The sequence below is a fragment of the Pteropus medius genome, unplaced genomic scaffold (assembly GCF_902729225.1).
Source record: "Pteropus medius unplaced genomic scaffold, Ma_sr-lr_union100, whole genome shotgun sequence".
NCBI classification, from domain to species: domain Eukaryota; kingdom Metazoa; phylum Chordata; class Mammalia; order Chiroptera; family Pteropodidae; genus Pteropus; species Pteropus medius.
In genome coordinates, this window is record NW_024349125.1 from 1,842,746 (window position 1) to 1,869,827 (window position 27,082).

Here is a 27,082-nt window from a genome sequence, read left to right on the forward strand (position 1 = left end):
GTGGGGCTGGGTAGTTGCGGGGAGGTCTGCGCAGGCGCAGACAGGGACAACACGAGCAGCTTCGCTAGTTTGGGGTTTCGTAGAGTTACCCTGTTACCGAACAAACTACTTCTAATTGCAAAATGTCGTGGGCACTTAAGAAAAATATTATTGAAATACAAAAGTGCACGTTTCCATTTTTTGCTCCGCCTCTGCCGTATACGACTGTTGACATACTCATTCATTCCACCGCAATTTATTAAAGTCCTACGTACCAGGCAAGCACTAAGAATCTGACGTACGACGGAGAACGAAACAGACCCTGTGCCTAGCCTCACGGAGATTATCTTCTAATGGAGAAAGCAACTGAATGTCTCAACAAATTCATATGCTTTCTTAGAGAATATAAGTGTGTGGAAGGAAAATCAGTTGCTGAAAAACTAAAGGTGGGAGGGTGCCCCTTTAGTTTGAGATGTCAAAGAAGTGCCCTCCGAGGAGCTCATTGAACTCAGGAGAGAAACTGGCTCTGTAAAGATCTGGAGGAAGATGAATCAAGAAGTTTCAACGTGAAGGATCAACATGTTTGAAAGCTGTGCGGAGGGGACAGAATGTGATGCCTTTGAGAAAGTAAGAAAGCAGGCTAGGAGAAGATGGAGGATAATATCAACAAGGCAAGGAGGGTCCTGATCTTGCAGGGATTTTCTGGATTATTATAAGGAGCATGATTTTCTTTTAACTGTAATGGGAAGTCAGTGAAGAGTTCTAAACACGTAGGTGACAAGCTCTGGTTTTATAAGATTAGCCTGGCTGCTGAATATACTATGTGCTATTGGAAGGCAAGAAAGGAAAAAGAAAAAACAGTTGTTCTTGCAATGATCGTTAAGAAATGATGGAGATAAATGGACAAATATAAGAAATAATCTGGAGGTGGATATTACAGACATGGAGATAGATTAGATAAGGGTGATAAGGAAAAGAAAGGTGCGAAAAATGACTGCTAAATTTTAGGCCTGGGCAAATAGCTAGATAATATAGCTAAAGCAATTTCTAATATTTCATAAGATTTGCTCCTCCTCCTTTGAATTCCATTCTTACCAAGCCCTCTTGGTTCTCCTTTTACCTTTCTGACCATGTCTCCTCAGTTTCCATGAAGGGGCTCCTCTTTCTTTTCTTTTTCCTGAACTCTTTCCCGGTTTGATCTTATGCTACATCAGAGTCTGTAAATCCAAACCTCTGCAGTGCCCAGGCAATGAACACAAAAGAATGAAGCTCATGGATAGAGACTATAGAGAACTGGAGTTCATGGTCTCCCTACTCAGCTCTAGTTAATTTTTTGTCCACCAGGAATGCTAATCCTATGATATCAGATCCTCTCATTTTTTAAAGAGAAATCAGTATACTGATACTTACATGAAATCTTCCAAATTTTAAACATTGGTCACTGATTCAAATTTTGTTAAACTTTTGTTTTGGACACACACACACACACACACACACACACACACACACACACTGCAGGCCACAACTTTGCCTCCTTAGTGGATATTTTCCCAGGGTGGTGACTTTGTCTACGTTCATATGACTACAACCTATAAAGTGATAACTCCCAAGTATGTCTCTCCACCCAAAACTTTTAAAACTTTCTTATTGAAATTCTCAACTTCCATTTAAATGTCCAGTTGGTGTCCCAAACTTGACAAAAACTGAACTTGTTGTCTACTCCCTTTCTCAAACCTAACCTATTCAAATATTCTTTGTCTCAGTTAACATTATCAGTATCTACTCAGTTGCCCAAGATGATCCAGGATCATCCCAGACTCATCCCTTTTCCTTTCCTACTGTCTAATCAAAACATCCTGATCTTGAACTCAATACTTATCACATCTGCCAGTTGACTCCATCCTTACTAATCACTGTCTTTGCTCAAACATTCATTATCTCTTTGAACAAGTCATTTAACCTTTTCACAACTCAGTTTTCTCACTTGAAAAATGAGAGGATTGAACAAGGTGATTCCTAAGATCTGTTCCACTTGTAAAATTCTGTTTTATAAAGCAACCGTATATGTCATAATAGTTGCCTAGAATTGTTTGTGTTTTTTTTAATTAAGTTTACTGAGGTAACATTGGTTAATACAATTATATAATTTTCAGATGTACATTATCATTTGACATCTATATATTCTATTGTGTGTTTACCATCCAAAGTCCAGTTTCTTTCAGCTACCATATATTTGATCCCCTTTACCCACTTCACCCTCCCCCTACCCCCTATATTTGACCGTCTTTACCCCGTCTACCTCCCCCCTCCTCCTCCACCCAACTAGTAAGCACTATGCTATAGTCCTCTGGTAACCACTAGTCTATAGTCCATATCCATGAGTCTCTATTTGTTTGTCCTGCTCATTTGTTGCTTTTAGGTTTATATCCCACATATAAGTGATATCATGTGATTTTCAACCTTTTCTGTCTGGCTTGTTTCGGTTAGCATGATTATCTCGAGGTCCATCATGTTGTCTCAAATGGCAGTATTTCATCTCTTCTTATGGCTGAGTAATATTCCATTGTATATATGTACCACCGCTTCTTTATTCAATCATCTATCATAGGACATTTCAGTTGCTTCTATGTTGTATATATGTACCACCACTTCTTTATCCAATCATCTATCATAGGACACTTTGGTTGCTTCTATGTCCTGGCCACCATGAATAATGCCACTATGAACATCAGTGTGCAAATATCTTCTCAGATATGGCTTTTTCAAGTCTTTGGGGTAAATACCCAGTAGAGGGATTGCTGGATCATGTGATAGATCAATTCTCAGTTTTCTGAGGAAACTCTATACTTTTTTCCATAGTGGCTGTACCAATTTGCTGTCCCACAAGCAGTGTACGAGGGTTCCTTTTTCTCCGCATCCTCTCCAACACTCATTACTTGTCCTGTTGATTACAGCTATTCTAACAGTTGTGAGATGGTATCTCATTGTGGTTTTGATTTGCATTTCCCTAATAGCTAGCAATGTTGAGCATCTTTTCATATATTTGTTGGCCATTTTTATGTCCTCCATGGAGAAGTGTCTGTTCAGGTCCCCTTCCCATTTTTTTATTGTGTTTATGGGTTTTTTGCCTGCTATTTTAATATCAAAGATACTGTAACAAGGTTGACAAGGAAAAACTTGATAGAAATAATCAATACAAAGTGAAATTAACAGTGGCTAAAACTGGACAGTTTTGTTATAGAGTTAAAACTGACTGAAAAATAACTGCTGATTAGTAATATTGAAAACAGGGAAAATTGAGAAAAACAGACATGGTAAAATTTATTATTTATTAAAACTTAGTGGAAAATCTAATTTTCCTGACAAAATTTGATCTACAAAGTTTGAGTAGAAAAAAATTGGTCTTGGTTAATTAACCACACACAAAAAAAAGTTCATAATGTCAGAACCTCTATAATTTGTCGTGGAGAGAAAAAAATAATACAGAATTGTAACATCAGTGTAAGGTTTACATGTAAAAGAATGAGAACTGATTCCAGTAAAAATAATTTTAGTTAATGGAAAAAATGAGAAACAGTTGAACCGTAGTATAAAATTGATTAAATTGGCATGATGAAATTTTCTCCAGAAAAAAGCCTTTTTTTTATATTAAATTATTTCAAATATAATTTTAAAGCTTGGATTGAAGTCAAGAGCCTGGTAAATTTTTTTATATATATATTTACTAGTTATAAAGAGTTGATTGATATGCAAAAGTTTTCCCATTTTGACCATCCAGAGTAAAAAGAACTCAGAAAACTGGAAAAGTGTGCACTTAAAATTCTGTATATCGCAGTTGAAACAAACAACTAGAGCCAAGACAACAAATCACTTGATACGAGCTATCTTGTTTTTCTTGAGGCATTCATACAGTACCAACCATGACCATGCTTTAGCTGACACTTTATATTGTTGTTTGTACTCATAAGAATAAAGAGCCCCTTCAACAGTCTTTTTTTCTTTCTACCTGTTTCTCATGGTTATGTAGGAAAAGTTAGATTTTACAAAGTAAATTATTATAAAAAATGTAATTAAAAAAAAGAAATCAATTTGACTCTGGTTTACATCAAATATGGTTGTTTTCTGTGAAGGTTTTTTTGTCTAACAGTTAAAACTATAATTACATAAGTGCCATCCTATAGTAGAGATGCTTTGGTTTAAATCTGAAATATTTTGGTTTAAATCTGATATTTTTGTGTAATTTTCTCATATCTGAAGAGACGTCGAAAAATGTAAATTTTAAGTCATTTTATTTTCCTGATACACAAACACAGCAATGTCACAAATGTTTAATTTTCAATCATAATTTGGTAATTACCACTCCGCATAGAAAAATAGGTTAAAAATGAAAATTTAAATAATCAAAACTCACTGCCATTTTGTTTTTACTCTCTACTTCTAGTTCTGCTTTCATAGTTTCAGTCTTTACACATTTTTAAATACAGTATTGGTCTTTAGATGAAAAGAATTCATCAACTTGTAAATGTGAAATATCCAGTCCAGCAAACTGAAGGTAATGTCTGCTCCAACCTGCTTTCGGCTTACCTTAATTTGCATATTACTTCTTAAAGATAAATCTCAAAGGTCTATCAAGAAGGTTCTCACAAGAGAAATCTATTTTGATTGGGTCCCGTAAGTGTTCAGGATGCTGTCATTTAAGAAACAGTTTTCTAGAAAATACTTTTTATGAGAAAAATTATTGATGTTAAGTATAATTTTGATTTAAATGTTTGTTTATATACACAAATATCACAGAATCAAAATGGCAGAGTTAACATCTTGTATTCATTCAATTGCTCTTGAAAATCCTGAGCTAGTCTTTTAGTCCTAAAACTCATACTTATGAGTATTTATTTATGCTAAAAGCAGAGGTATTTTCCTAAGATCTACATAATTAGAATGTGTATATCCTGGTTGCAGATATGCTTTTCATTAATGACTAGTCTTCCATTTGATGCTAACAGCTCCATGAAATCTGTTTATATCTCTATTGAGATTTAGTGCATTGGATTCAATTTCAAAAGAATTTCTGACTTGGCTCAGGTGAACTAAGTAAAGAGAGGAGAGGAAGACAGACACTGCTGACTGTCCTTCAATAACCAGTCTCTTCTTCATACAAATAGAACTCTTACATTTTAGATAATAGTATATCCTATCCTAGCTGGACCCATGGATACTCAGAATAAGGAATATTTAGCAGCTTCCCTTGCAGCTACATGTGACTAAGTGCTGGTTAATGGTAGTAAGAGTAAGTATAATGTGGCAACCATCCTTATAAAACAGATGGGACATAAGTTTATCTTTTCTCAACCTCCTTCCTATTGATTCAAATGCAGATATGTTGGCTACTCTTAGAGTACTAATCTTGGTTAAAATTCAATCTTCAGAGCATTATGCAAAAGCAACAAGAGTCTTGATCCCTGAGGAGTTTATGTACAGAGCCACATACCAGCTCTAAACTACTTACTTCTGTACTTGTACCAAGAAAAATAGCTGCTTTATTTTTTTAAGTCACTTTATTTTGGGTCTGTTTTTTCTACCAAACTTAACTGATATAAGGACTAGGAGTCAAAAGAAAAATACACAGTAAAGGCATTTGCAGATATCATGCAGACCTGAATAACAAGAAGAAAAATCCTCTTGGAGGAAATGCAGGCTCACTTCAGTAACCCCAAACCATTGAGATCAGGAAACAAAGGCCTGTAAGAGATATTATCTGAAGGCAGTAACCTCTAAATTCAGTTTCATAATAAAGCAAGTTCTGTACATTTGTGGCTTCACTTGTTGTATCCTATCTAATATCTCTCCTTTCTCCTATTAACAGAACCCTGATTTGTGGAAGAAAATCTATTGACCTCAGAGAAGGTAGGCCCCTCCTCCAACCCAATGGATTAATAGTTGTACATAGTCATGGAATCCCATTCCCTTCTGCCCCTTATGCAGGGTCCTAACTGTTCTTACAGCTAAGGGTATCCATGTTGCCGAGTCTGGATAAAAGAGGGAGGCTGCTAATCCTGGGACAGATTTTACCTCCTAATAAAATATAGCCATACAAGGAGAACTAGTGGACATAGTATTGCTCCTTTCTTTACTGCTTGTGACACTAACTTGAGGGAAAAGATGTTTGGAGTACACAGCAGCCATCTTTACCATGGGTGGTAACCGTAAGGATGAAAAGTCAACACACTGAGGAAGGGGAGGAGAAAGAGTGCAAGAACCCAAGTCATTGCTGATGTTGTTGAGATGCTGATCTAGCCACTGATATCTTCCTCTGGACTTCTTAGTAAACAGTGTTGCTTCTGGTTGTAGCCTTTAGTAAGGGTTTGGAGGTTTTGTTGTTGTTGTTGTTGTTGTTTTTGTTGTTGTTGTTGTTGCTGCTGCTGCTGCTGCTGCTTGCAATTAATTTTTGTTATTGGCAACTTAAAAAGAGAAAGAAAGAATTCTAGCGTTTTTTGTGTGTTGCAGATTTCCTTCTTTCTTCTTTTCCACACCAAGCTTTGTTTTCCATGCTTAAACAGTACTAACTGTTGATACTTTGGATTTACTCCTATTCTTCTTGCTTCTGTTGCTGCTACTCTGTCTCTTTTGGATGTGCTAAATAAAACCTACTATATGATTAGCTCTACTGTACACTGGATTTAAACTATCTTTACAATAGCCTTTTTGCATAGCTCTAATACCAATTTGGTTGTTGATATGCCATTTTTGCTGTTTTAGGCTGAACTGTAAACAATTTAAAGGAAGAAAATGGATCTTTGCATTCAATAGAAGATATAGTTGTGCCTTGCCTTGTTATGAGAAGCCCAGGATTTCTGAATAAGAGTAGACCACTAAATCTTCATTCACTAAAGGAAAATCCATAATTATTCCTGATTCTGTCGCTATCTACATGGCCCTAGCAACTCACTCAACTTCTGTGAGCTTGCATTTTTCTGATTTGTATAATGAGAAAATATCACTAAATGATTTTATGGGGTTTTTTTTTTTTTCAAATTTCGAGTTTCTACTTTTCTCACTTCATCTAGATACCAAATATAGTTACATAAGCCTGTGAGTTCTTTACAGAATTTCCTTAAGAATAAGGAAATTAGTCTAATGTCTGTCTGCCATGTCTCTGGCCCATTTAATGTCATCATAGTCAACCCACATGTCACAGTAAAGGGAGTGAGCATTTCAGAGCCCAGTTCAGATTTGCACGTCATTATCTCCTAAGGTAGCAGCTATGGCAAAAAAATTCTCTCTAAAACTCAGTAGATTGATGAGACACAGGTGGAATGAATGTGTCCAACTGTAAATGCAGGATATGAAATAAGTTTCAGGTATAAAATCATATTAGAATTGGATAGCTGGTAAATGAATGTTGAATATAGTGATTGGCCTGACAACCATGAGTTGCAAGCCATCTCAGTGATTTGGTCAATATGCGTTGAAGAGATTACTGTAAATTTTATAGGTAGCCATATAGCAATTTTGGCCACAGATCTTATTACAAAGAGCCACTGGTGGCTGATGCCAAAGTAAACAGATAGCAGAGTCTGTGGCTTGAAGGGACAGGGTCATTTCCAAAGGCACTGAGACTGACAATGATGCTTTTTATCTTTTTTAGTAAAAGTAACAAATAAGAGGCACAGAGAGAAATTAAAGTATTGTCACCAAAGAGGATAGAACATGGTGAGTCCTAGAAATAGAGTGGCATTCATGATGAAATATTCACTTTTACCAGAGAAGGAGACAATAACAGTTTCAAAGGATTCCAATGATAGTAAACACTAAAGTAGCTCAGCCATGGATGACACAGAACCTCTGGCTTCTAGAAAATGGAGTCTTTCTACCCTCATCTCTGGTCTCTCTTTTCTTCTCTAATGCTGGAATACATTCAATAGGGGCGTGGGAGACTTAGCATTGATACATTCCTGCTAATTGAATGTGTGTCATACAGCCCCATTCATTTTTTTTCAGCAACATGTCCAGATACATTTCTAGGTTCCGAAGATACAAAGATGAAAATATATGTCCCTAACATCAAAAACCTTCCAGGTACTGTGGAAATCAATATGCTTTATTACCTCAGAGATCAGAGCCCTGGACTTGTTTCCTAGGTGGGTTCCAAATAGCAAGGCCAAGATGGCAAGAAAAGACAAATGAGGATAAAATTGGGGAGGGGAGATGGATGTTGAGAAACCAAGAGAGCTGAAAAGAAGGAAGAATGGAAAAAGTCAAAGGGAAATGGTCTGGGGTATCCCCAGGATGGTCATTCTGACTGACAGTTTGCCCATCTCAACACCTAGCTCTGACTGGTGTTCAGTATGTACTGATTTAATGGTTGAAAGAATGAATGAATAAAAGCAAGACACTTGTATGAGTTTTGTGCCTATGTTTTTGGGAAAACAGACACATGAAAAGATAAACTTTTTTTATGAATGGGACTGAGAAGAAGCATATTCTATCTATATCCAGACAATAGGCCAACACAGCACAGTGTAGCACTTCACCCAAGCACAAACCCAATGCCAGCGAAGATGCCAGCGAAACTCTCTGGTGGGAACCCCGGACAAGAGACTGGGTCCTGGTGACCCAGGCAATCCCCTGTAGGAGGACTCCTCCTTCCTGTCATGGTTCTGCAGATGAAACTAGTTGCACTGATCACCAATGATAGGAGTGGACACAGGCAGAATTGGGACCCATTTGCCCACAAATAAAACCCCACAATGATCTCACAAACAGTAGCAAAAATTTGCTATTTGTCCGAAACTAGAGAAAAGATATATATATTTCTAAGAATCTGTGGGATTCAACTTGATTGAAGGCCTTTCAAAAGTCACTGAATTTTTCTAATTCCATCACTGCCAATAATAACAATATTTTAAGGATTCTGATTTTAAAACCCACTTAAAATATAAACACTTCCATAAAAGGGTTGATAAACACTACTCTCTTGTCTCTTAACAAAAGGTTACCACTAGATGGATGCTTGTATTAGTTGGAATTCTGGTTTCAAGTATCATGTAAGGGAATTTATTATAAAAATATAGTAGTGACTCACAGAACCCAAAGGCAGGGAGACAGCTGGTTCGGAGGAAACATGGGAAACCTGCCGAACTCTCTCCCCTTCTCCCCTCTCTTTTTTGTTTTCAAGCATTTCTGCTTGACTTTTATCTCTCTTCCTAGATCTACTTTCTCTGAATCTCTAGTCATGTGATGGGTTATGATGGTCATCTCAGAATACTCAAGTTTATATCTTTTCCTTCTAAGAGATTTCTCAATTCCAAATCACTGCGAGAAGGGATATGATTAAGAGCATTTTAGGTCAAGCATCCACCTCTACCTAATCCAGTCATCTCTAGCCAGGGGGAAAGGCACATGACACAAACATGGCTGCTGAGTTTCCTTTTCTGGAAGGGAGCAATTCCCGAGTCTAATGTTTTATTGCTAGGAGAGTGAGAATACTCCACCCTGCAGTTGAAATAAAGTCTTATGCTAATCATGCAACCATTCTAGACACCTGGCTCTGGGTAATTGTTGGCCTATCATATGGCAATGAGAAAATGTTGGCTTACAGATTTACAAAGATAAATCTTGGAAGCTCAACAGTATTGCTGCCCCCTACTCTCTACCTCCCTAGAAAATTTTAATTATAACCTGCTGATTACCAGATGAGATTAAATGCTTGTATATCCCGTGGTTGTGTGTAGATGTGGCGTTCAGTGTAATTAAGAATGACAACAGCAGAACAGTTTCAGTAAGCACAATTTTACTGCTGCCGCCAGAACACTAATGTGATTAATGACAACATGGCAATCCTTCAAGACTATGTAGTCTGTGCTATTATGATGTTCTTTCTCATGAACTTCAGTCTCTTTTAAGTTACTGTGGGTGAGGAAGGAACGATCTTCTATCCTCAAGGTTCTTTCAGCTGATCTAATAATTTTTTAAATTTTTTTTTTATTTTTTAAGAGAGGCAACCCTTGTTTGATCTCACAAATTGCAAGGACCTTGTCAGCTTACAATCCTTTATTTTTTTATTTTTTATTTTTTACGCCTACAGCACCTGGTCTTCCTAGGTGGTCTCCCATCCAAGTGCTACCCAGGCCTGACCCTGCTTAGCTTCCAAGATCAGACAGATCGGGCTTGTTCAGGGTGGCATGGCCATAGACTGATCTAATAATTAAATCGACATGAGATAGATTAATAAAAGAAAATGACCAAATTCAATTACATACATATATATGGGAACCTCACATACAAGAAAGAGTCAGAGACCGCATGTGCATGAGAGGTTCAAAGACAGAAAGAGAAAATGACATATATATGACATTCTGAGCTAAGGATCACCTCGAGGCTTCAGAGCAGAGGAAGGTCATTGCAGGACAATAAAGAAGAATAGATATTCAGTTATTACTAGTTTGCCCTGCCATATAGTTAGGTCAAACAATGTTATCTCTTATAATCTCCTGTTATGGGCAAGGGCCATAATTCAAATTATTCTAAGTAGTTAAGAGGAGAGGCAGAAGTTTCTCTTGAGCCCCCAGGATCTCAGTTTCCTTTAGCTCCAAAAAATCTGCATACCATAGAAGCACATCTTCGGGTGACTCATTCTGAAACCCTACATTATTAAAACCCAATGTGAAGAAAAACTTTTTTTTTTTAATTCTCAAGAACTGAAAAGATAGAATCGGTTGAGGGAAAATCATAATCATTCTCTTTATATCTACTTTTAGCCTTTCAGAAGATAAAGTTGCATGTGGAACAACACAAATATTCCTCAACGTTCTGATCATCAGTGTTTATATATTTTTTAAAAATCACGTAGCTCCTTATTGCCAACTGAATTTTAGAGCGCAGGAGACAGGAGGTGACATCACACTGCCGAGGCTTTAAGGCAATTCTTTTGACTATTTTAGAAAAAAAAACATTATTGTGTTTTGCCATAATGTCTCCTGTTTTCCAAGTGCTTTTGGTTTTCATTCAGAGAAACTGATAATTCAATATTTTCTTCTGGATAAATTAAAACAAACAATAGTAAATACAGACATACCTTTTTTTATAGAACTTCACTGTATTGTGTTTCACAGATCCTATATTTTCATCAATATCGAGGCAAGACCTCCACCAGCAAAAAGATTATGACTTACTAAAGGCTCAGACAATAGTAGAATTTTTAGCAATAAAGTATTTTTTAATTATGGTATATACATTGATATTTTAGACACAATGCTATTGCAAACTCAATAGACTATAGTATAGTGTAAACATAAGTTTTTTATGCACTGGGAAACCAAAAAACTTGTGTGACTTACTTTATTGCCATACCCATGTTATTTCAATGGTCTGGAACCAAGCCCGCAATATCTCTGAGGTAGGCCTGCATAGTTCTGTTGATTGCAATGTTCTCGGAAAAGGTGCTTGGTTAAAGGCCTCAGATCAAAGAACTGGTTTTTCACTGAAGGGACGTGTAGTAATATTTTGCAAAGATAATACATATATAAAAGGAATCTCAAACATTAAACATTTTTTCCTACATTAGTAATGGATGGCTATGAATAAAATTTGGAACCAGCTTTTGATGAAATAATTATGGCAGGATATTAATTTATGGTTTTTTTTCTTAGTTCTGTAGGAGTGAATGAGGAGTAGCTGTCTTTCTCCATCCCAAGAAGTCTTTGTGTTCTTATTTTACTTCCGTAGCCCAGGAATGATCCTTATGTTGGGAAGCTGAAGTTTAAGGCACCTGGAAATCAACTCTCTGTCTTCCAGGGAGGATATGGGTGATGGGAGAGTGAGGTAGATATGGGGTGAAGGCAGAGTGGGTCCAGGCAGGGAGAATAGTGGGAGCCTTACCCTAAAGAGGAGAGATTCTAGTGGTGGAAGATCAGGTTAGCCTGTGGACATGAAGAACTGAGGAGTATGGAGGGACAACATATGTAAAAATCCTATGACAAATGGACATATAGTACATCCATGGAACTTGCAGAAGAAAGGAGTATCAGAGTAAGAAAGAAGGTTTGAGTGATAGGAGGAACCAGGGTTTACAGGGTCTTGTACCTTGTGTTAAAGATGTTGGTCTTTTTCCTGAGAGCAATGGGAAACCATTGAAGAGTTTTAAACAAGGAAATGATAGAATCACATTTGCCTTACATTTTATCTTTATGGCAGTTCTGTAAGGTAAGTACAATGGCAGCCTCATGGAGCCTGCTTTGGGGGAGTTTAGCAACCCTGTATTCTCCTTCAGCCACCTCAAATAAACATGCGTTCTCATAAGACAAAAAGAACAGTGCACTGAATCTGGAAATGCAGCTTCTAGATGAGTCCTTAAGCACTCCTTCCTAACACCTCTGAATCTGGAACCGCCACCACGTGTATACTATTATTACTCTCCCAGATGAAGAAATTGATGTTTAGAGAGATTAACTAACATGACAAGACCAAACAGCTAGAAAGTTTTAGAGTGAGAATTTGAACCAAGTCTGACCAGAGTTCTTGTAGCAGATATGGTTAGTGCTCCACTCATGTTCCCTTGGCTCACCCAGGAGGTCACCAGCTGGTAGCCTCCCTAGATGCCTACCTGGGAAGTCGCCTGCGGATAGCTCCTCAACACGCCTACAGGAGGCTTCTTGCATGTCTCTGCGTGAGGGCCTTCTCTGGCCACCAGCATCTGTTTGAACTGTGCACAGGGATTTAACCTCATAGAAGAGACACTCAGTCAATGAGGGCAGGAGTTGGGAGACAAAGAGCCCAACTTCCTCACTCTTTACTCAGATGATTCTGAGCTATGCTCCACAAAGTCTCTCAGAGGATTCCCCAGCAGGAATGAGCCTCAGCTGTCCACAGAGGTAACTGATCTTTAATTTCTCTTTATTGGCTTTCCTCCCTTCCCTCTCCCCCTTCCCTAATCCTCCCTCAGTGTTTCCTGGGTTCAACTTATGTATAGATTACTTGCACCTAAACCTTTGTCTCAGGGTCTACTTAGGGATGAACCCAAACTAAGACAGCTCTTAACCAGTACAATCTACTGTATCTCTTAATGTCAGTTGGAGAATTTTCAAAAAATTCCATTAAAATGACATCAATTTAATGAGCATTTAATGGGCATATGGCTCTGTACCAGTACAAACGTGACATTTATAACACTATTTGGTCCATTACTTTGGGCAGTAGGGGAAAACTCCAAAGAGGAAAATGAATAAATGATGGAAAGAGAAGGATGACAATTCTGTATGTAGGTGGCCCTGTATGGGAGTGTGATAGAGCGATAGCACTTATTTCTTAATATATTACTCTCCACTCTGATTCCAGATTATTAAATGTCTCAATCAGGGAAAACAATGTCCTGCTAGTAAGAATTAATACTATACAACTCTTGGATGACATTATCCTATTAATTTTAGTTCTATCTCAGTTGAACACAAATGCCGTTCAGTGTTTGGATAATTTATCAAGATATGAAGTAAAGCTTGCCAAATCTTAGCTACAGTCATATATAATTCCACCATCTTTTATTTCACATTTTCCTCTTAAAAGACCATATACTGGCAAACTTGTCATGTATAGTTTGAGACATATAGTTTATGTCTCAAACTATATTTTGAACATGAACTCTAATCTTTAAAAATGGCGTATATTTCATGGTTTTTCTAAAAAATTTAAGTCCAATGATGTGATATATAATCCTACACAAATCTTTCATACGGTTTACAAATCTACTTTTCTAGCCACAGTGAGGGTAGCTTTAGCTGCCCTAGGAAGAAACACCAGATGGCTTAGCTTGAGCTATGCCAGCTTCCAGAAGTAGAGTTTACTTCACAGTTGATTGAAGACACTGACTAATCCAGTCCTGGATTTCTACTGATTTCTGAGCTTTGTTAAAACAAGCCCCATGGCTTTAATTAGAATAGCATTTGAATAATTTTGTCTGCGTGTGAGCACATGGAACTCTAGACTGTCCCAGCATATTGTCACCATTCCTTGTGTGCTGAGGTCCTAGGGTTCTGAGGAGTTGACATGCAAGTCAAGGAATTCAACTCACTGGAATTCTCTGAATACGGGGCAGGCTTTAGAGGCACTTAGAAGTGGAAGAAAACTGTTGTCATCTCAAACAACCCCCAAAATAGCAATGGTAATAAAGTCTTTGTTTTTTTTTTTATTTGTTTTTTATTTATAGTTGACATACAATATTAATTATATTAGTTTCAGGTATACAAGATAATGATTAGACATTTATATAACTTATGAAATGATCACCCTGATATGTATAAGAGAGCCTTTGGAATATTAGGTGTCCCATGAGCATCCCAATCATCTGCAATCGCACTGGGGAGACATTTTCTGGAATTGCTTTCTTTATATTCCAGCAAACCTAGGGTTAAAATAGACATTCTGGAGTCATGCAAGGTGGTGAAGGAACAAAGTACAGGTTCAGTGATCCTGAACCAGTCTATCTAAGCTCTCCCAGCTATCCTGAGTAATTTGTAGCAAGAGGTAATGGTAAAGGAAGAGAGACAGAGACAATTCATGAAGATGATTGAGATAGTAGAGGCATTGCAAGGAAGATTCTCTGTCAACATCATATTTAACAGACTGACATTTCTAAGAAACTGCAAGTGATCATTGTTCAAATTTCAAACAACTAAAGAAGAATGAATGACTGTGCTGGGCAATAAGAAACTGTGTAGGCGACAACATGCCCCAAGAAATCAATATGAAAGGAGAAGTGGAACAGGAGCTAGGTAGGCAGTAGGACTGTCACCAGCAACTGAACATACAAATAGCTCAAAGCATTATTTTTCTATTTTGTTGAGAGATGTGCAAATCTTGCATCGTTGCAGACCAAATAAATCAGCAAGAAACATTTCTAAATTTACATTGCCCTTTCTATAAACTTTTTTTGGTATTTAACTTTTTTTTGACAATATCATCATTCTTCCAATTGTTACAAAAACAGTCTCCTCTCTGCTGTGAAGCTGCCTAAGAAAAACACTCCCGCCTTTCCCCTCAGCCCATATGACACTATCTCCTCAGTCACTATTTTTTTTAACAGCTTATCAAGGAAAATTGACATACAATAAACTGTACATATTTAAAATGTAAAAATCTGATACTTTTTTTTGGCATTGTGTACACTTGTGACATCTTAACATCACTCCAGACTTTTTTCTTGTTCCTTTGTAATCCTTCTCTCACACTCCTCCCCCTCCCTAGGCAACCATGGATTTTTTCCTGTCACTATATTAGGGTGCATTTTCTAGAATTTATGTATGTGGAAACCTACAATATGTACCCTTTTTCGATATGGCTTCTTTGACAGCATGATTATTTTGAGATTCACTCATGTTGTAGTGTTTATCAGTAGGTTTTTGTTTTTGTTTTTGTTTTTACTAAGGAGAATTCTACTGTATGGATATACCACACTGTGTTTGTCCATTCACCTACTGATGGACATTTGGGTTGTTTCCAGTTTTGGGCTATTACAAATAAAGCTGTTATAAGCATTGATATATAAGTCTCTATATGGACCTAGGCTTTCTTTTCTCTTGGGAAAATACCTAGGAATAGAAAGGCTAGACAATATGTTTAACTTTTTAAGGAACTGCCAAACTGTTCTTCATCGTGGTTGTACCATTTTAAATGCTCACCAACAGGGTATGAGTTCCAGTACCTCCATATTCTTGCCAATGTTTTATGTGGTCAGTCTTTTTCAATTTAGCCATTTTAGTAAATTTGTAGAGGTATCATTTTGTGGTTTTAATTCACATATCCCTAATGACTAATGATATCAAGCATCTTTTCCTGTGCTTATTTGCTATCTATATATCTTTTTTAGTGAGTGTCTGTTGAAATCTTTTGCCCATTTTCTATTGGTTTGTTTTCTTATTACTTTGTTTTGAGAATTTGTTATATATTCCATGTACAAGTCTTTATAATGTATATGTTTTAAAAATATTTCTCCAGTATGTGACTTGTCTTTTCATTATTTTAAAGTATTTTTCAAACAGCGTAGGTTCTTAACTTTGGTGAAGTCCGATTTGTCAAGTTTTGTTTGTTTGTTTTGAATCATGCTTTTAAGGTCCTCCTGAGATATCGTTGTCTAACCCATGGTCACAAAGATTTTACTCTATGCCTTCTTCTGGAAGCTTTATTGTTTAAGACTTTACACTTAAGACTATGATACATTTGAAGTTAATTTTTGTAATGAGTATGCGATATGAATTGAAATTTGAAATTTCTCTCTCTCTTTTTTTTTTTTTGCGTACAGATATTTAATTGGTCCAGCATTTATAATAAGTTCCTGGGTGATATTGATGTTGTTGGTCTGTGAGGACATACTTTGAATTGCACTGTAATGAAAGATATGCAAATAATTAAAGATGTGCAATTGAAAAAATAGAAAATTCTTAACTCTAAAAAAATGAATAAAAGAAAGGAAATGTGATCATAATATGTTACATGGCTCTGCAGTAAGTATATGTACAGTCGTCTTAGCCTATTTGTGCTGCTATAACAAAATATCATAGATTGGATGGCTTAAGCAACAGACATTTTTTTTTTACAGTTTTATAGGCTAGGAAGTCCAAGATCAAGTTCCTGGTGAGGACTCTATTCCTAGTTTGCAGACGGCTGCTTTCTCGCTCTGTGTGAGAGAGAGAGAGCGAGAGAGAGAGCAAGAGCGAGAGCGAGCAAGCAAGCACACCCTGGTCTCTCTTCCTCTTATTATAAGGGCATCAATCCCATTATGAGGGCCCCACCTTCATGACTTCATCTAAATCTAATTACTACCCAAAGGTCCCACTTGCAAATACTATCACATTAGGTGTTAGGGCTTCAACATATGAATTTGGCAGGAGACACAATTCAGTTCGTAGCAATGGTCATAATGATGCAAACACTTGATTATTGATTTCCCTAAAAGTGGTAATAAAACTAGAGAGAACAAAAATAATCGAAAAGAAACTAAATCTCCATCTGTCCAAAGAATCTTCATATATAATGCTCAAAATTGATAACTCAAAAAAATAACGGTATACAGGTATTTTTTAGTGATTGAAGGTAGCTGCAGGGCTGGTGGCCTCTCCTTACTATTGGTTCTAAGGAGTGAGTGGAGCTAGGGTTTAGGAGAGGGTATGGCAAAAGCCAGCTGTTTTTTATTATCAACCTTTTAGTATTATTTAATTTTATTTTAACAATGTATATGTTATGTTAAACAAAATAAAAATAATTAGATTTGAAAATATAATTATTCTATACAGAGTTTGATGGTTCTGAATAAAGTTGGGCCTTTTTTGATTTAATGCTATAGTGAAGGGCAGAGTTGAATGAAGCTTACAGGATAATTAAGCCAATCGAATATGGAAAATAATCCTTTCATTAATTAATCAACTAATCTATCTGTTGGATTTTTAAGCACCACATAGACCTAAGAATAAGGTTGCCAGATTTAGCAAATAAAAACAAGTATGCCCTATGTAGTATTTGAGATATATTTATACTAAAGTATTATTTGTTGTTTATCTGAAATTTGAATTTAACTTGGTGTCATGTCTTTTATCTAACAACTGTATCAATAAACAAATGATTCATGAAAATTAGTAGCATGGAACACAGTGGGGATGGGAGATGGGAGATTTTTTATTTACTCATCTTGGACGGGGGTGGCCCAGGATCAAGTTCCAGATATTTCTGGGGTGTTGCAGTACATATTTTTTTCTTTGTCCACTCCGATCCTTTGAGTCTGCCATAAACAGATATAGAAAATGCACTTATAATAGGAAATGATCAAGTTGCAATCCTTGAAAATGAATCTTGACCCCCAGAAAGATAACAATTTCTAAGGGCTAAGAAATAGAGCGGTCACAAATAGAGCAAGTGCACATTTCTGCCATGTTTACTTTGTGTTGTGGGCATTCTGAGCAGGAGAAACTTAGGGCTGTGGTTTTATATTTACAACAGATTCTCCTCTTCTGTAAATGGAAAAAATATATATTATTATGAAAAATTTCAAACATATGCCAAAGTAGAGGGAATAGTTTAATGAATCACCATGTCACCATCACCCTAACAATGATCAACTCACGGCTGGTTTTTCTTCATCTCAATTCCTACTCTTTATCTCTCCCCACTTATTGTGAAGCAAATTCCAGACATCGTCTAATTTCATCTCTAAATATTTCACCATGTATTTCTGACATACAAGGACTTTTCTTTTTAAACTTAACCATAATACCCTCATCACGCACACTCTAAAATCAACAATAATTCCAAAAAAAAAGGGCATTTTAAATAAAATTTGCCAGATGAAAAAGACATGCTCTCCCAGGACTTTAGCCAACCTGAACCTTTCTGATATTAATTAAACAACGTGGACAAATTTAGATACCACTGTGGTATCACTTCAGAGGAGGTAAATTCAATCACTCTAGTCGGGTATTAAAATACCTTGCCATTTTTCAAAGAAGTATTACTGTTGTTCATTCATTCATTGATTCAACAGATATTTTTCAAATATCTATCTTGCTAAGAACAGATGCACAGATCAACAAGATCTGACTTTTGCCCTTGAGACATTGTGAAACATTAAGGTTTACATCTAAGTACAAGTGATTCATAACAGAAGGAATTAGCCACAAATAAGAGTACAAGGTAGAACTAGCAACTGATAAGGGTTCCAAAGTTTGTGTACCTATTATGAAGTAGAAGAGGAGGGCTTTTCATGGGAGGAATCAGCATGAACAAAGGCACAAAGAAGATAAAATCTTCTAAATTATTCATTCTTTAAGAGCAAAAACTAGGCGTTCCATATCTTTGCAAATCTTTTACCCTGGCCTGTGACACCTAGCAGTGTCCGGCACACAGTGGCTACCCAAAGAACATTTATTGCATAAATGAATGTAAAATTTTTATCCAAATGATTATTAATATTAATTCTCAGCCAGTTCTAAGAGTCCTTTATTGTACTGTATTGTTTTTACACACAAAGACTATGTCATTGAACCCTTGCAACGGCCGTCAGGAAGAGGTAAGCATTGAGATATTTTACAGTGGGGGATCGGTTGTGCTGAATGTTTTCAGAATGATGCTACTTCCTTTATGTTCTAGTTTCTTTCATATACATCAGCAGTTTGTTGGTGAATTGTTGCTGTTCTCTTTTATTAATTTAAAAGATGATCAAATCATCTGTGGTCCCCTAGTTATCATGACCTGTCTATTGGCCTTCTAATGAGCAGATATGAAATTTGCTTCATGACCATTTTCTCTGAAAATAAAAGCCAGAGTGGAGCTTTGCTCACCACATGATTGAAATTTATTGCCACTCAAAAGGTTATTGTGTGTGTGTGTGTGTGTGTGTGTGTGTAGGGTTTGGATGTGGCTCTAAATGTAAACTTAAATAGCTCTCTGTAATCATTACATGGACTGTACAGGCCTGAGTAAGATTTAATCCTAGCCGTTCTGTAGAAAAGAAGGCCTGCATATTTACCAGCTGGCTAGCAGTGTAGTAAATTTATATGGAGTTATTTTCCATATCATTTTGTTTATTTATATAGGTCTGATTAGACCCTTTTAAAAGCTTAAGTTAGTGTGGCTGATGCAGACAACTAGTTTACACCAAGTCCTTCTTGGCAAGACTTGAAAGCAAACAGTAAATGGTGTAAACAATTGTATGTGATTATGCATTGCCAAATAATGTGCATCTGGAAAGACAAACAAAACTTATTAAACAGACAACAAATAGCCAAGGTAAATATCAAATATGTTAACTCTACAAACTACAGGGCTGGATCTCGTCAAAGTCTTATTAACTCAGCACAGCTGGATTAAAATAAAAAGAGCCATTTAGACTTAAAAGCAGAGTATCCCTAAGTTAGAAAGTCTGGATTCTGTTCCTGTCTCCATCATTAATTCACTAAGTGACATTGATTATTACTTTGATTTTTGTTTGAGTTTTCCCATCAATGGCAAGGGAATTTTAGATCTGCTCCTGAGAGCATAGGAGAATGGTTGCCATATGTCTTCCCTGGAAAGGAACAAAAGAGAACTGCTGTCTGGTCACTTCCCAATTTATCCTATAATCTCCAAGACCTTGATGTCCCTGAAAACAGAGTTGGCTTAGGCAAAAATTGGTGAAGGAGGTAACACTTGCAAGTTAGGTCAACACTGTGGACATAGCAGGCTTTGGGGCCTAGGCAACGGTATGGGGACATAGTTACTGGTGATAAATTCTGTGTCTGAATGCACATGGGAAAGGGAAGCACAAAATGAGGAAGACCATGGCTGCCCCAAAGTATATGGTCATGTAGGACATTTGTCCTACCTCTTAGAACCAGAGATATTTGGAACCACACATGTTCATGGGCATCTTTGAGTTTTCTTAACACAACTTGCTTTAAAAGCAAAGCATTGTCAATGAATTCTTGGACCTCATTTTATTCATCTCTATTTCTTTCAGGACATGAGTAGTAACCCTAGGGTTACTACTATTCTCTAGATCAGAAACATTCAGCTTGGCTGCCCATAAAAATCATCCAAGGAGATTTAAACAATCCTGATGTCCAGACTTGCACTCCTAGAATCTCTGAGGGTGGGACCAAAGCATCAGTATTTTTTAAGTCCCCTGGGTGGTTACAAAATGCACCCACTTTGAGAAGCACTGAATGAATGGCTCAAAGGGATGATCACAAATTAAACTAGTAGTGCTTCTTAATCTTGGAGATTCACTTGAGTCATATGTGATGATGGAAAATGTCCTATTCACTTGGGCCCCACTGTCTGAATATATCCCAATGCAACACTTTTCTTTTCTACTGCTTCCATCTTAATTCAGGCCAATGACAACTCTCTCTCCTCTACTTTGGCAACAATATCTCTGTTTCCACAGCACCTAGAATGAGCCTTTGAAGCATACAACTGGTCATTTATCATCCTGCTCACAATCCTTAACATTTAGAAGAAAATCCAATGTTCTGACCATAGCCAATTGGTTCTAAGTAACTAACCCTTGCCTCTTTCTCTCTGGCCTCATTACCTCTCACTCTACAATTTACTTAGTAGTCTCCAGCCTCTGACATGCCCAGTATGTTCTCATCTATGGGCCTTTGCACTCGCCATTCCCTTTGCCTAGCATCTTTCCTCCCAGATATGCATATGGCTTTGCTTCCTTAATTTGGATTTTATTCCTCACCACATATCTTTCCTTGACTATATCTATCTCAAATAACTCTACCCTTCGTTTTGTCCCCTTGTCCTACTATATTCTCTTTCATAGCTTTTGCTAGAAACCGTATTACTTGCTAGTTTATCTCTTTAGTGCTCATTGCTCTTCTAGAAAATATAAGCTCTCTGAGGGCTAGGACTCTGTTTTGTTTGGCTGTAACCCAATATCTGGAATAGTGCCTAGAACATAGTAGGCATTCAACACATAGTGAATATGTGTTGAATATATGAATGAATGAATGAATGAATGAGTAAATGTCTCCTACTTTCATTTCACTCTCACACTCAAATATACCATAATTACAAGGCTATCTCAGAAAGAGGCTATTTAGATAAACCAGGTTTCTTAAATAAAGAAACACTTGGATGCATTTTTGCTCTAATTTATTTGACCTCCTTAAATTTGAAACCTGAGTTTCCCTAGATCTCACAAGCCAATAAATACATTGGGTCATATAAAACATCAATAAAAATTTATTTTTATTGGAAAAGGTGATTGCTCCAAATTAGGGCTATCAGATTTAGCAAATAAAAATATAAGTGGTCTAGTTAAATTTGAATTTCAGATACACAACGAATAATTTTTTAGTATCAGTATATCTCAAGCAATTAGAATATACATTACAAATTTTGTGTTGCTTATCTAAAATTTAAATTTGATTGGGTGCTCTGTATTTTATCTGACAATCTTAATCCAAAATGTGATGAAATTTGTTTTAAAACAGGAGGAAGTGCGGAGTCAGATAACCTGGGTTTGAATCTTGACTCAGCCACTTATTACTTATAAGAAGTTGGGAAAATTATTTAACTTCCTTGAGCTGTAGTTTTCCCATCTCTAAAATGAATATAAAACCTACTTTGTATGGCTATTGTGAAGATTAAATTTAAATACTATCTAAATCATTTAGTGTAGCATCCAGACTAATGAACACAAGTAATATTACAGTCATCATTGTTGCCATATGTGGAGCGATCACCTCTCGCATTTGTCTAGGTCTCAGGGTTTTCCTGGGGTGTGGGACTCTCAGTGCTAAAACTGGGTAAGTTCCCAGCAAACTGAGATAGTTGACCATCTTAGTAGCTACTTAGAAACGTTTAGTACTGCTACACTACTGCACTTACTTTAAGCTGTAAGTAATATATGAAGATTGTCTCTATCAATTACCAAGAAATGTCTGGTTGCAATAGAAAAATTTCCAGATTATATTTCAAAAAGCAAATTTATTCCTGTTACCACTAGTCACATTTAGATCTCCATTAATGGAAAGAGGTGTGTTTGAGTTCTATATGTTTAGAAAATCATTCGCATAGCACCATTAAATGTTGATTAATACACTCAAACCATTAATAATCAGAATGGGGCATTTGACTGCCTGCAGTTCTGTGCATTTGTAATTCAGTCCTTTGTTCTCTGCATTGAAAAGAACTGTTAAGAAACAACTTGTTTCACAGACGAAATGGTACTAACATATGCACATAGAATGACTGAGGCAGCAAGTTTCAAAATGTTTATATCTTAAACCTCTTAGGCAGGGGAAATGAATAGGATGCTACCTAAAGCCCTCTGTTTTGGTTTTGTCTCCAATCAGATTGGTGCCTCTGTGAGTTGGTACTTAGTAATGTGATGGAATTGGGGAGGGGTACATCCCTTTGGCTGTGACCAAGAGAGAAACAGAGTGTTTACACAGCCTCTGTGTATTGGGTTTCCACTTTCAGAGCTACTCTCAGTAGACACAACACAAATTGAGGGTTAGGCAGGATCTTAGTGATAAAATGGTGAGAGCATAACCAACAGGAGGTGGGAGCGGGAAGCGGGAAGAATGAGAAGACAAGTCCTAATTAGGCACCATCCTCATCTAATAAAAGGGGGAGTTGCTGGAAGAAAAACTAGAGATTACTATAATAATACTTCAGTATAGTGTATTATTTATAGTTACAAAGGTCACCCATAGGAGATCTGATAATTATCATCTAACTCTCAAGAACTAGAAGTAGGAGGAAGAGATGGGACAGAGAAGAGTAAACTAAAACATCATCTTTCATACCAGAGTTAGTAAATAGTGTAAAGTCAAGAAACTGATAAAATAAGCATAAAATATAGAAACGAGATAGAAACCAGAAGAACTAAACTCAGACATCTTTTTTTTATTTGTTTAAGGACTAGAACTGAATTGGGAGGGCTGATGTGATTTCATCACGGGCTGCTCTGCTCAAATCATCACTGGTCATGGGCACAGGCTACTTTGATAAAAGAGTCAATAAAAAGATGATGCTGTTGTGGTACAGAGATGTGGTCATACTGTTTATTTTAGGCAAAAGTGAGGAATATTCTCAATATAGTTTGATGAGTTTTCAGAAAATTGAATTAAAGTTGTTTACACTTATTTTGTGCTTCAAGGGCCTTAGGGACTACTTGGCAAAATTCAAACCACTCAGCAGAGAAATATTTTAGAAGAAGGAATGAGGGGAAGAGAGAGAAGAAAAGAAGTCTAAGATCACTTCCTTGATGCCATCAGTAGTGAAACACCCACCAGCTGTATGCCAAGAACCTTAGCACTGCCCTAAGCACTAGTTACATGTATATGGAGAAAAATATTCTATCACCCTTCACACCCATCCCAGTCTTCCTGGCTTCCTCCTGTTTCCGCTCTCTGCCTCTCTCTACCTTCATTTAGCACTATGCAATCTACCATTTTTCATTTATCTTCACTTTCCATCTGTATTTTATTCAGACATGTAATTTTATCTTTAATGGGTCATTTATTAGCTGCTGCAGTTAAGAAGGGTGTGTCATCTGTACAGGGAGACAATTTAAAAAAAAACACAGAGCTTTTGGTCTTAGCTGCAAATCAACATTCCTCCTTTTGAGTAAGTTCACTGCCAGAGAGCAGAAGAGTAAATTCCCCTCAGTCCAGCTGTTGATTAAATACAAATAAACACAGACTGGGAGGGGAAGACTTCTGCTTTGCTCTTTATTTTTCTTTTGAATTAGAGCTTGCATTTTCCTTTCCAATCAAGAGCTGTTGTGGCCCAGCTTGCTCATGTGAGTTAAAAGCCTTCCAAGCACAAAGGAGCCCTTCTTAGGGTTAGAGAATTCTGTCAAGCTCAGATGCACTTTATGAAGGACACTTTTCCAATCGCTGTCAAACGTCTCCTTTTGAATTCACCGTCTTTCCTTAGCCAACCCTCTGATTCAAGGCTTCCCTCCCAACATTGCCTAGTTTCACGCCATCCCCGGACTGCATTCATTTGCAAAGGTGCTGGCCCATGGACAGAGAAGCGAGGATGGGGAAAAGTGTGAGCCTCCCCTGCAGAAAGCCAGGTGGGAAACACCTGTTTCTCTCCCGCAATCCCTGGAAACTTTGAGCAACACAGACACTAACCCTCTCACAATTGTTGCTGTGGCATTGAACTGTGGTGGCAAACGACAGTTGTGACTTCATTGAAGAAAGCAAAACAACTGGCAAGGCCTGGTGGGTGTGCTCCTAATTTGTGCACAGAAAGCTTTGTAGTTTACAATAGATTCTGGCCAGCCGTGACTGGAGCCAGACAAAAAAAAAAGACGCCGCCCTGCTATTGAAAATGTGGCTTCCTTCTCCCCATTGAAACCAACGTCAAAATTTGCTTTTGTGAGGGCCAAAGGGTTGAGCCTAACAGTTTAAAAAAAGAAACACACACGCAAAAAGGCAGTCGTCAAGGCTGACCACACTTTTCTCATGAATTCTGAATGCCTACTTTCTTTCTTCTCCTGGCTAGAAAGTATGCAGAATAAACTTGTAACCTCAGGATATGATTTCTGAAAAATGCTGGCATCTCTATAAAGAAAATTTCTTTATTTTCAAATAAAAATGTAAGAATTTTTTCTGTTTGAGAAATCACCCTTGGGTCCATGTGTGACAAGATGATGCTTTTCTAAGACTTTATGAAACAAAAGGGGCAAGGTGTGTTCACACAGGCCATGGGGGGTGGGGGACATGGTTGGCTTATACTTCTTCGATTTCATAGCTTAATAAATTGGTCCTGCTATCGTGTACTTACATATTTATTTCTTCAAAAAATCTCTTCTTCCTCACTCTAAGCCCTGTGGCTTAGGGGGGGTTGACTCTACCTCCTGCTCCAGAGGTGGACTCCGGTTGGCTTAAACAGAACAATTTTCTTCATTTACCTATGCAACTCCTCCACTGGTTTCCAGATAAGCCAGTAACCCAATCAGGTCCAGCGAAACACAAGGAGACTTTGAGACCTCTGAGAAAGACAAGCATCCTCTTTCTTCCACAGGTGTTACCAGAAAAGATGCTCACTGTTCCTCTGAAAAGTGTGGGTGAAGATCTGAGGTCTGGAGTTGCTGCAGCCATTTCGCTACCACAAGTGGAGAGCCTAGAGCTGCCTATGAGGAAGATGGGACAGCAAGAAAGTAATGGCACCTGAGGATGAAGCTGAGATAGAGAAGAACCTGTTTCCTGGTGTCCTAGTTGGGACTGCTAGGTCAAGCCTCACCTGAGGCCAGTATCACCTGTGGACATTTCCATTATGTAAGCCAAGAAACCCACTTTATTGTTTAAGCTAGATCAAATTGACTTGTCTGTTGCTTGTGATAAACTAGTCCCAGATGATATAAAGCCCTTATTAAGAAGCTTCTATATCTAACCATTATCTATAAAAATGAACTTAAATTTCTTAGCATTTGAGAAATCCACAAGCAAACATAGTTAACCTTTTTATTCTGGTCAAACTCGTCTTTTAACAGTTCCCACTGTCCCTCTTTCTGTTGTTCCTCTTTAAAGGTCACTGCCCTTAAATTCTACATCTTCTCTGATCTTCTCAAGCTATATTTATCTCTCCCATTGCCCACCCATTTTTCCAATTATTATTTGAACTGTGTATTTTCTTTGCCCTTTTCATAGCTGTCTTATGTTGTTAATCATTTTAATGCATGTTTAGCTCACCTTTGTGAGAGCAGGTAATACAGCTTTCTGGTCAATGGTAATCTCCTCGCACCTAGAACCACCCCTTACATAGTAGGTATTAATAATATGTTTTGGGTAGTTGGTAATAGTCAAGTTTTTAGATCACCATGAACACAATGATTATGTCTGGATAAGGTTAAGGACTCAAATACTACTTAGACACATGAAAATAATAAAACCAGAGGAGTCTGGGTAAATAATTTTCACATGAGAATGATATGGGGCTACTCCATTAAAAAAAATTTATATGAAACAAACTTGACTATAACCTAACTTTTTAACTCTTCAAATAACAAGGCTCATGGAAACAAATGAGGTAAACTGATTTGACAAATACATCTCTATTATAAAAGCCCACTGGAGCTTGCTCAAGTATAAGCAGGTATCAATGGGCCATATAACATAACCCCGTCACTCAAGAGCTGCCTGTGATCAAATATGTCTGTCAAGGAAGTGTGTGATTTGGCAGTCCCAATTCGCAGTTCTACGTAAAGCCTCTGAGTGATGACGACTAGCCATTCAGAAGGCCCCCCAGACCAAAAAGTCCACGGAGTGGCTATGTGATGCTGTTCATTTCATCATTTCCTGCATTGTTTCCTGTCTGCAATCCCTCTGGGTTCTTGGGGTCTGTTTACAAAGAGAAGTAAATGCCCATATTCTGCTTGGCCTCCACGCATGTTTTATTGTAACTCTTTAAAGCTTTATGACATTCTGGGGCATATTTTCCTGGCGTTCCAGCATGATCCATAGTATAGTGGAAACAGGCTGCCCTTAGCATTTCATAGCCTGAACATTTAATGACATCACTCCGTGAGATGAAGGGAAAGCTATAAGAAAAATCCAATTTGGCCTGCTCTAGCCACAGTTGCCTTAATTAGCCTCCATTTTTAATGTAATGA

The 27,082-nt window shown here is 37.3% G+C and overlaps 1 long non-coding RNA gene and 1 pseudogene across 1 annotated transcript; one reads left to right on the forward strand and one right to left on the reverse strand.

The window, feature by feature from the left end:
* Positions 1 to 32: 32 nt before the first annotated feature.
* On the forward strand, positions 33 to 26,431 carry LOC120616909 (uncharacterized). The gene is made up of 3 exons (XR_005656733.1): positions 33 to 606; positions 5,843 to 5,883; positions 25,495 to 26,431. It is a non-coding gene; the product is annotated as an uncharacterized LOC120616909 (long non-coding RNA).
* LOC120616926 (uncharacterized) lies at positions 10,055 to 10,172 on the reverse strand (annotated as a pseudogene).
* Positions 26,432 to 27,082: the final 651 nt, after the last annotated feature.